This window comes from Trachymyrmex septentrionalis, unplaced genomic scaffold (assembly GCF_001594115.1).
Source record: "Trachymyrmex septentrionalis isolate Tsep2-gDNA-1 unplaced genomic scaffold, Tsep1.0 scaffold36, whole genome shotgun sequence".
NCBI lineage: Eukaryota > Metazoa > Arthropoda > Insecta > Hymenoptera > Formicidae > Trachymyrmex > Trachymyrmex septentrionalis.
In genome coordinates this window covers 1,115,278-1,124,110 of record NW_017305525.1, presented here as the reverse complement: position 1 = coordinate 1,124,110, position 8,833 = coordinate 1,115,278, and the positions used below count along the sequence as shown (strand labels likewise).

At 47.4% G+C, this 8,833-nt stretch overlaps 1 protein-coding gene and 1 long non-coding RNA gene across 2 annotated transcripts in view; one reads left to right on the top strand and one right to left on the bottom strand.

Moving 5' to 3' along the window:
- LOC108750353 overlaps positions 1-1,573 on the top strand; it is a 14,708-nt gene extending 13,135 nt beyond the window's left edge. Inside the window, exon 3 of the long non-coding RNA XR_001939426.1 lies at positions 1,562-1,573. This is a non-coding gene — a long non-coding RNA (uncharacterized LOC108750353). The remainder of the gene's footprint in view (positions 1-1,561) is intronic.
- LOC108750352 overlaps positions 1-8,833 on the bottom strand; it is a 48,143-nt gene that overhangs the window by 23,717 nt on the left and 15,593 nt on the right. The window lies entirely within an intron of this gene.

The following is an 8,833-nucleotide window of genomic DNA, read 5'->3' as shown; positions in this document are numbered from 1 at the left end:
AGGGGGGCGGCAGGGGGGAGGGGAAGAGCGATAGAGAAAAAGAGATCCTCGCGTGCGCGGCGAGTCGCATGATACGTACCGACATGGATTCTCGAGCACGGTACCGCAGAATGGGGAGGGGAGGGGGGGGTTTCGCTCGCGCATGATTTGAAAAGTTGATGGAAACGGCTCGGAAGATGTAAAAGCCGCGGCGGCACGGCCTCCTCTCCACAAAAGGCCTCGCTATCCATCTACTCGCGCGCTCGCGCTCTAAAGCCGACGGTACAGCGCTCTCTCTCTCTCTCTCTCTCTCTCTCCCTCTCTCACTCTCTCTCCTCCCCTTTTGCTCTCGCTTCTCCCTTCCCTCGCTCTCCTCTCTTGCCGAGTTGCTGCGGCACTCGCAGCCGCACGCCGCTTTGTTTTTCCGCTTTCCAACGTTATCGCGCCCTCTATGTTCCCGCTCGGCGATGCCGCCGCCGCCGCCGCCGTCGCCGCGAAAAAATAACAAGAACGAGAATATCCGACCCGCAGTCAGACTGCGAGACAACGGGGAGAGATTCCGGGACATTATCATATATATATCATGTTCTTATTGCATATCACGGTGCACTCTGCAAACGTATCATTATTCTGAAATCGAAATACTTTTACTTCTGCGAAGTAAAAATAACAGGGTTGATGACTCAGTTAGAGCGAGTGCTTTGCCGTTTGCTCGATCGAGTATTGCACAGTGTCTGAAAAATTTTCGAAAGTTTAGACAATCTTTTTTTGTAAGTTTAAAAAAGAATACTTTGAATTTGAAAAACATTGACAACTTTCTCTGAGGAATGGTCTGGAGAAACGATTGAATGAATGTAATTTTATTAATTTATATATACCTGTTAAGTATATACTTTACTGACCGTGCTTTCATTTGCCCATTTAATTTCTTCGTTAATTTTGAATATCGAGAATCTTTGGACTGTTATTATTTTTGTTTTCAAAAGTTCTCATGGAACGCGAGTTCGTTTCATTTTACGTTTTCTGATTTTCTGATTTCGCAAATTCGTTTACATATTTCTGATTTTGTTTCAGGTATTCCTGTGTTGTTTTCGTGCGTACGCCATTGTGGTGCAATTCTTTTGCATAATGAAAGGAAAAGATAAGCTACCGGCCGTATCACTTTTGTTGCCGGAAAAGAGTGCTATATTAAAGAAAAAGAAAAGAAAAACAAATAAAAAATGATATACTATTGAATTTATTTCGCACGTTTTTTATGTATGACTGTAGTGCGTGTTAGTCTAAACTTTTGGAACTTAAAGTGAGATAGACGTACATTGATATTTGGCGAAAGCGAAAAAGAGAAGAAACAAATCTGGCAGAAAAAAGCGTCGCTCTGTCTCGCAAAACGAGATATTAATCATTAAAGTTGACCTTTTAGGAAATTCACTCTTCAAGTCGGACTGGCGCAACTATCACTCTTCAAAATTTCACTCCCCAAAAAATAGCGCAGTTAAAAAACAAACTTATTATTAGCCATCAAGTTGTTATTAGACATCTTGACAATATAATAACCCCTATTTCATTTATATTCATGTAACAGTCTAGATTTACTGTTAATCATTTCTTAATTAGAATCCGAACGTACTCGTTAATGTTAAAATCATCGATGTACCATTGATGGCCAATATCAACGACAATTGATAGCACAAAATTAGAGGAAAATCAGGGAAGAGAGTAAGGCACACACACGCACACACGCCTATATCTTAGAAAGAACCGGTAAAACTGGAGCCGCCTGATGCGCACGCCTAGCGTTTACTTCAGAATTGTCTGGCGAAAAAGGTGAGATCGCGGGCTATTTGCTCCTGCAAGACCGTTCAATCTTGATTGTTTTATCGTTAAGATCAGGCGCATTAGAAATGGTCGGTGGAACAGCTTCCTATCCTCGAACAGCCAGCTGCATCGATACACCGAGACCATGTTGGCTCTACCGTCACCGTCACCGTCACCAATGTGTAGCTGTTGCTAGGTACCACGATATCTGATTGCACGCGGGAATATCGGTCCCTCCGGCCGATCCCGGTACGGCCCTGTATCGACCTGCGCCGAGTATCGGTGGATTGGAGTATCCGCGGATTTTAAACGCTTTTCTCCCGATATCGACGTTCCGCGACCGTTCGCAGCTGCAGTTCGAAGCGGCAGTGATTTAAGTATCTGAAGTTCACCGCTCTATGGCCGTTCTTCGTTTTTAGCTATGCGCGTTTATTTCCTACGTCGGAGAAGTCCCGTTTTAGCGAGGGAGATATTTCAACTGCGCGCCGACATGGAGTTTTCTGTAGTTCGAAGAACGTATCCCGACGACGTTTTTCGTAGTGCTCGGTATTTTTACGATGGATCTGGGTTTCGGGTTTCCCCGCGTACAATTTTCGTTCGACGAAAATCGTTTATATCACGAACTGGGGAACTCTTTTTCTAGATTCTAAAAAAAATTCGAAAAAGTTCCGTTTTCTCCATATATATATATATATAAATTTTCCGCTCTTAGTATATTCGGAACAAGACGGAAATCTAATCTCGGGTCTACCGCAATGGATTACGCTCGTTCTACCTGCGATTCGACCGATAATCGTATCCATCGCCGTATAAGACGAGTCGAGTTTCAAAAATTCCCGAGGAAGAGGAGGGGGGAGGGGGGGGGAAGAAAAATCGCAACGTCCTTTTCGAGGTGTCGGTTGCACAGGTGTCGGCGACTGCGTGACGATAGCCGCGCGCGATTTTGCGGCGCGATCAATCACCGCCTCTCGCTCTCGCCGCGTCGCTCGCTCGCTCGCTCGCTCGTTCGTCCGTTCGTTCGCAGTAGCTTCCTGGCAGCAGCCGGCTGCAGCTGCTACCGCGGATGCTGTCGCCGCCACCGCCGCCGCCACCGCCGCCGCCGCCGCCGCTACCGTTGCCGCTGCCACTACTAGTAGATGGTGCGATATCGGACGTACGGCGTGCATGCATGTGGGAGTATGTCATTACCGTGACGCCTAGGCAGCGCGACGTGGCGCATTGTGTTTGAGTCCGAGGCGGCGGCGGCGGCGGCGGCAACGGCGATGGAGAAAGAAGAAACGAGCGGTAGAGGCGGCAGCGGCGGCGGCGGCAGCGACGGCGGAGGGTAATGTTGAAGGAGGGATATCGACGGCGTGGCAAGGGGCAGGACGGGACGATGCGAGGGAACGGCGACGAGGGCATGCTGCGCGTGCGCGCGAGCGTGTGTGCGTGCGCCTCATTAACCAGACGTTCGCGTTCGGCATTCTGGCGAGAGAGAAGGAAGAGGAGTTGGAAATTGCTGAAGAGGAGGTGGTAACGGGGCAAGGGAAGAGAGGACGAAGAGAAGAACGAGGAGGAGGCGTTGTAGGCCAGGCAGGGTCGAGCACGAGGCCCGAGCCGGGCCAAGCCGAACCGGGCAGCAGCCCGTTGTTTCAGAAGCCAAGTCCTGAATTTTGCATTTTACACGTCTTCGTCCCTCGTTTTTTTTTTCCTCTCTTTCTCTTGCCAATCGTCTCTAATAGTTAGGTAGTTGCGTTCTCTTTGTCTCTCTCTCTCTCTCTCTCTCTCGCTCTCTCTTTCCTTTTTACAATTCCTTTTCCCAAATCTCTTTATATCACCACGCCCGACACTTCTCCCAGTTTAGCTTTCACGTATCGGCGAATCGACGACATACCAGCTGGCTGATCGTGGATGGACCGCTAAAAGCCCAGAGCCACCGAATGGTCCTACAAACGGGAGGATGATTATACCTGGTGGTGTACCACCCGAGAATCACGTACACCCGTTCATCCGAATCGATCGTTTGGAAAGCGTTCGGACCGATCGGTCTCAGCACGGGTTCGAATTTCAAAGAGAGAGAGAGAGACTCTCGTTGCCACCGACCGCAGATCCAGCGGCGTTTTACAATTGCGAAATCGAGAGAGGTATACGGGTACTCGAATGTATTTATAGAAGTTCGTTCCGGGGTGCAACGGAATACGGGGTGCAAAGGTACATCGGTTCTACTTTGCTAAACTTGGCCAACTTGGTCGAACACGAAAATATTAATTATGATTTGAGATTAAGATTAATTATGCTCCCACTCCAGTCCTCGGATTTCAGAATCCTTCGATAATCGTTATCTGGCTCTAGTCGGAAAGTGTTTTCAGCATTGCCGGCGTCTCTGCGATTCAACTCTGACGCAGTCCTGATCATTGTGGGAAACCGATAAAAGCGAGCAGAGGAAAAGTATTCATTTTTAATACTCGTATATCGTGTCTCATAGCTGACGATTAAGAGCCATTTTTCTGCCAACGTGAATTAACTTCAATCTGGAATTCATTACTCTTTATCTTCTTCTAATTCTTAGAACTAGAACGTGACAAAAAGTAAGTTAATCCGAGAGATTCAAGTTGATCTAACATTGATAGAGGCATCGACGAAATAATCGGAATCTCGATCTACGGAGGAACGAACGACACGGGAAGACTCGGGATTACCGAATCCCAACTCCGGGGATTCGCCGGATTCCCAAAATAATCCTTTAAATGCAACGGCCTAACATCATTCACGGATCGGCGCGTCCCACGCTCGTGTTGAGAAACGGCCACAAGCCGTTGGTTTCCACCAAGGTGGATCGCGCGCTATATAACCTTTTACATCCGCTCCGGTTCGACGCCGAGAGTGTACACACTCTAGAGCTCACGCAACTCGCACATATACCCGCTTTGTTTCTTCCTCACACCACGCGCCACCGAGGCTCCTATTCTCGCCGAGCACGCTCGCTCGCACGCGATATTTCTCGGTCGCACTTAATTTTTCCTTCTCTTTCCCGCTAGCTTTTTGCTCGAAGCCGGGCTCCCGCGGCTACCGTGAGGGTTTTACGACCCGCTGCGGCGGCGGAAGTTGGGAATTTCGCACCGTTAAAGTAGACACGACGGAACGTGCGCGAGGTGGAGAACAGGCGGGAAGCCGTCGTCGAGGGACGAAAGCCGGCGGGTGCGACCGCGGAAAAGTTAAGAAGATAAGAGCGAAGAGGCGACGGCAGAAAGGCTTTCGCACCCCCGCCGCCCTCTTCTCCTCCCCTCCTCGTGTCGTCTAGTCTCGCGATAGCGCGGGGTTAATTCGGCCGAGAGAGGCGGGGATGGGAGGCGGGGGGAAGTGGAGACGTTGAGTTGTCTTCGTTGAGGGTGAAGGACGACAGCGGCGCGATTCGCACCTAGGGTGTTTCAGCAACAGGAACGGAGCGGAGCTCCGGAGAAGGCGGGTGAGGTAAAACGAGGGCGGAAGAACGTGGGACGACGCGTTTAGCGCCGAGGGGATGAATCCAATTACACGCAAACCTCCGCGTCTACGACCTATTACGTCTCTCGCTGTCTCTGCCTTGTAAGCCGGCTAGCGCGTGTGTGAGAGGGGTATTTCCTTCTTCCCGTTTTTTTCCTTCTTCCCGCGCGTTTCGCTACATGTTCCTATGCTACTGTCCGCTATGTCGCTGCCGTTGCGCTGCCTCGGACTGCGGATAGCAGTGGATAACCGCCGGTACAGCACCGGCTGCTCTTCCCGGACACGCAGCCGGTCGCTCCGCTCCGTGCATATGCTTCCCCGCTTCTTCCTCTCGTCTCTTTCTCTTTTTCTCTTCCGTACTCTCTTTCCATTTCGCTTCCGCCGCTCTTTATCCCAACCGTCGCAGTCGCCGCCGCCGCCGCCGCCGTCGTCGTCGTTACCGCCACCGACGATTCCGCGCTCTAACTCGTTTATACGCGGGCGGATTTGCGGCGCGCCCGTTTTACCCAAGTACGCTTTCGCTCCGCAAACGTTTTGCGATTCCTCATCGCGTCGGCCACTTGTCCCTCTCTTGCTCTTTTTTGCCGTTTTCCTTTTCTACCCTTCTCTCTCTTTTCCTCCCTCCCTCTCTCTCCCTCTCTCTCTCTCTCTCTCACTCTCTCTCCTACATGCGCACAGAAACACGTATACGCTCTTTCTCTCGCTCTCTCTCACTGCTTTCCTCTCTTTACCTGCCTGCCCGCCTGCGTTTAACCGGCGCTCGTATTTTAGCGTTCCTCCGTCTACCCTCTTTCCTCCCTCATCGTTCCCTTCCTCCCTCACACCACGTCGGCGAAGCAACAAATTCCGCGACCCTCCAATTACCCCCGGGGTCGGGAGTTTCGGCCAGCCGTTTTTAGATTTAAATGTCCGTGTTCCGACTTCTTTCACGGCGCCACGAACCACCGCCGCCGCCGCCGCCGCCGCCGCCGCCGCCACCACCACCACCACCATCACCGCCACCGCCACCGCCACCGCCACCGTGGGACGCTGCCTGGAAATCGATGGTCCCGTCGCCCTACGTGGAACTCGTTCGCGCGAACTCGCTGGTGGTGGATCGAATGGAACGGAAGCGCCACCAGTGAATAACGACAAGAGACCGGTTGTAGAAATCGCTTCCCGAGATCCGGCATGAATATCACTGCACTTAATTGCTAATTTCTTTCGCTTATTAATTCGTTAACGATGAAACGAAATCTCATCTATCAGCACAAGCTTTGAAATATATATGATAGGCACAACCAGCGTATGCAATATATATACATATATTCATCAGTAGTATATTAATAATAGGCAAATGTGTGTGTGTGTGTGTTTGATTCTTCATATGCATGTGTTAGCTCTCTATGATGATGCGCTCTCATTGTCGTTTGAATAAATTTTATCAGACGATTTTTTAAAAAAATTCTGATCTTTAAAAATTTAGAAATTTAGATTTCAAAAGTCCTTCATCTTTTGGATAAATTGATTTTAATGAATAATATTGTTGTTTAATACCTTGAACACTTTGTAGTTGTATAGCAGAATAACGAACTCATGTAATCGTTCAAAGTTTTAATGAATAAAAAATATTATGTACATTATTTTCAAGAGAAAAAACAAAAGATTTAAAATATGATCTCTCTCTGTCTCTCTCTCTCTCTCTCTCTCTCTCTCTCTCTCCCCGTATCATATTATATATATGTATGTAATAAAATTCAATATCGAACATTTGACGTTTAGATACTTCTTGCAATAAAACAATAATTATCATTTTTCTGTAAATTTATGACCTATCATTGCCAAGATTAAACAAGAAACTTAAATATATTATATTATTCTTGAATTTCAGTAAACTGCTCAGTAGGACTGATATAAACTTTTCTCACATATAGGAGAAAGAAGTTTTTCTTCATTAAAAATTATATAGAGGAAAGTAGGGGAACTACAAAAATTTAAGGGAAAAGTTAAATAAAGTCGAAGATTATATTTAATTAATCAATACAAGTCTCCACTCAAATCATACTTCAGTTATTTGGCTATCAAATTATTATATAATCGTTAATATTCATATATTATCAATAATATATAAGTACACGCTATATTATAATTTTAACAAGAAACAAAACTCTTGTCGTTCGGAATCCACTGCGATATCGATGAATCGATTTTGTTTTTTGTTTAAAATTAGAATTTATGTTAATAAATATACAGATATTAATAATTGTAGTTTAAAACCAATTCACCGAATAAAAATTTCTATAATTAATAAATAATTATCAGCTATATTTCACTATTCTCTCTAGTATTTGAAACTTTCTCTAGTACTCATTCCCTTCGCTACATCAAAATAATTGAAAATATGTAATAGTATTTACTTTAAACGGCGTATGCGTTCTGTAATCACGTGTTATAGTGTGACTAATGGCCATTCCTACTAATATAGATTAACTTTTATCTCGGTTCAACTTACTCTTCACCTTTTTCTCTAGTTTTATGAATCAGAAAAAAGATGAAAAGTAAGTTGAATCGAGATTAAAGTTAATCTATATTGATGGAAACGGAAACGTAAGTATATATCGGGCTATCGCTGAATGCGAGGAATGAAAGGTTATCACTATTTTAATGTATTGTATCATTCGCGTTTACTCGACGTTTGCAATTCCTCGTACTCTCCCCTCGTTCTTAATACTCTCTAAATTTTTTTTACTCGCGAATTCTCAATCTAAAGAGTTGAAAATTGAGCCAGTCTTGATAAACGTGGCTCAATTTTCAGTCCTTAAGGATGAGAGTGCACTGTAAAAGTTGTAGCGAATATGAAAACAAAAATCCAGTATATATTCTAGCGTTTCTAAGGGTTTCTCTGAAATGAAAATGCGGTACGTTTGCGGGAGCAGCTGGAGCATCAAACTAAAACCCAATACTTTCCCAGAATGGTTTCAAGTAGATACATTTCGGGGACAAAGTGTTTTCTCGACAACGGATTAACGATGTAGCAGAACCCGTTGAAAATCGCCGGCTGCGTGACTCCGGCCGGCACGGAGCGAGCGAGCGAGCGAGTTTTCGCTCGTTTCACGCTGGCTGGCAAAAGAAAACGAGCGAAACGAGACGGGGCCAAGTACCAGCCGGCGGCGGCTGCTCCTCTCCGCGCCGCGCCTGAGTATCCCCCCCCCCCTCCCCGAGGATTCGAAGAAAGTTCGTCGCGGTCGGTTAAATAGTCGAAGAAAATTGCGACGCGGCGCGCCTCCTCGACGCTCCGTTTCGTTCCGCGGCGACAGATCGGCGGGCGTATCGATCGCGGTTCGTCGCCGCAACGCCGAGGAAGGAATAATATCTCGCCGGGAGCGGTCGCGCGGCGCGAAAATCGATCATGTCGTGATGGTGAGTCCGTCCGGAACGGAACGGAACGGCCCGGCCCGGCCCCGCTTATCCCACCGGCGGATCAAAAAGGAAAGAAGCGGAACGACGAAGTGCCGACTCACGCGGCGCGCTATCTGACGGGACAATCGATATCGCTGTCGAGGGAGATAATTCCGGGCGGCGGCGGCGGCGGCGACGA